General features: G+C 33.8%; 1 pseudogene; it reads right to left on the bottom strand.

Annotated features, from left to right (window-relative positions):
* Positions 1-510: 510 nt before the first annotated feature.
* Positions 511-639, bottom strand: LOC116879984 (annotated as a pseudogene).
* Positions 640-2,456: the final 1,817 nt, after the last annotated feature.

The following is a 2,456-nucleotide window of genomic DNA, read 5'->3' on the forward strand; positions in this document are numbered from 1 at the left end:
AAGAACAGGTAATGCTTCCATATAAGTACCCTAGACAGAGATGAGCTTTTGAACTGAAACAGAACTTGACAACTCTCCTAGTTGCCAACTCATCTAGTGAGGGAGATACCAGACAGTCTTGGAGGGACAAAAGGATTCTCTGTGCACAGTAGTAAGGAAGAGGCTGTTTCAGTGGGAAAACTGAGTGAATTAAGCAGTCAATCCCTTAAGAGGATCCAAAAAGATTTGATTTGGAGCTGAACTACAAGATCATTCTAAGACTCCAAAAGATAAGTTGCCCTTGGATCCTCAAATTTGGAAAAAAGATAATTCTATTCAATTGACATTTATTAAAAATTCTTCACTATATGATACAGTGGAATCTATAATAATCATCGAAATGTGATTTTTTCTTTCAAATAGCTTTCTATGTAGCTATTATTTATGATTTGTGTGGGGAGAAAGTAGAGCAGGAGGAACTTGAGGGAAGAACCAGGAGATCTCCTTGACCACCATAGCTAATGTTAAAAATGGTTTAAAACAGCTTCAAATAACTAACTTTCAGTCATTCCAGTAAATTCTTCCAGTGAACTTTTCTATTAGCAATAATCACGCTTTGGATAAACCTCATTGGCTATGATACTGCCACTGCGCAAAGATGCAGTGAACTTTTCTAATTAAACAAATAATCTGGTAACAATTTCAATAGTTAATAGATAAGGAAACTGGGACTCAGAACAGTGAAGTGACTTGCCCATTCACATGGCTTGTCAGAACCAGACTCGTCTTTGTTGCATCCAACATGGTTTCTCCGATACCACTTGGCCTCACTGTGCCAAATTATTTCTCAACCCACTCTGAACCATAATAATTAATTAAAATTATGGTTTAGAGTAATTATTTACTTGTAATTTTAATGGTTTGGTCAATTGTTTCAGTGATTGTCCAGTTCAGTCCAAATGATCAATCCTTTAGCCTTAGATAGACTCAGCTTCCAAAACTTATCTCCTCCTAGCATTCCAAAAGATGCCAGTGTGCAAAGTTGTTTGTCAAAGAGCAATGTGAATTCACAATCAGCCTGTTTGGAAATATTCTAGTGACTAAATCTGATGATGGTGTCAGTGCTTTGGCAGCATGTTCATGAAAAGTTATCCAATGACTTAAATCCAATAGCTTATTACTCCATCAGGAGATTTCTGATGAGAGAGGGCATGTTGTACTGCCATGCCTATATGAGATTAAGATACTAATTTTAACAGTAAAGACCAAAGACATTGGGAAATATTTATTAGTAACTATTAAGCAATCCCTACTTTGGATTTTGCCCAAAGTGTCGCATTGTCATTAAAGTATACCTAAAATTATATGGCTTGGATATTTTTAAATGATCAAGAGAGTAATGTGTCCTATATATTGTTTTGGAATAACTGCCCAAGATCTATGTATGTTCAGCTCTCTAAAAGTAGGGAGTGATACACATTTATAGACTGAAAGTTCTAATAGATTTAAAAGACAAAAACATTTGAAACTCCACTGTGACTTTCTCTAATATCCTTGAAACTTTTCATTGACTCATCGTTTTGGAATATAAACCAGGCGATCGTGTTTAAGAAGTTAGTGACTTCTGATTGAATCAGACAGCAATTGTTTATCTTGGTGGTTCTCCCAAATAAGTACCCTAGACAAAGAAGAGCAACATCTCAACAATCAGCAGTCTTTGATACCACTGGGGACTAATATCTAACTAAGGTGACTATGATCTTTGGAAGAAATTAATAGATTTTATTACAATGGTCCTTTTCTAATTTCTTGGATAAGATATAAAATAAGGTGCTGGAAGATTGGTTATCTAGTTAAAAGATTAGTTTATGTCTCTTCTAATCACCACAAGCATGAAGCTATTAGGAAAGAGAATGAATGTATATGTTAGATGGTAATCTCACCATTGTCTCAATGAGTAGCAGCCACAAAACTGATACTGATACATGTTGAGTTCCTACCTTACAGTCTACCCTTCAACCAGTATATTGTTTTCCTCCAAGACTACCGTGTATATTTACCCTTTTCCAAAGATAATAGAAACTTCATCTTTTCCATAAAGTCTAAGTAAAAGCATGGTGTTCTGGTTAGGTAATCTTTTTGGCTAGAGGATGAAAGAGCAAAGTCCTTTTGATTCTCTTTGTAATAAGATATATCAAAAAATATACTTTAAAAATATGTAATTAAACATATCAGTTATATTTTGTTAAATATATTTTACTAAAATATAAAAATGTATAATTAAAGTATAAAAAATTGTTCTTAGGTATCTTTAAAAATATTAATAAAACAGGATAATGATTCCCTACTTTAAAATCCATGGTTTCCCAAATTTTCCTACAATGAGGTGAATAGAGCTCTTAAAAGCATTTATAAAACTAAATAAAATGGCAATCCATACTGGCATTTAGGGAAGCAAGATGGCTTTCTGAGATTCA

This window comes from Lontra canadensis, unplaced genomic scaffold, assembly GCF_010015895.1.
Source record: "Lontra canadensis isolate GAN:19392208 unplaced genomic scaffold, GSC_riverotter_1.0 scaffold64, whole genome shotgun sequence".
Classification (NCBI taxonomy): domain Eukaryota; kingdom Metazoa; phylum Chordata; class Mammalia; order Carnivora; family Mustelidae; genus Lontra; species Lontra canadensis.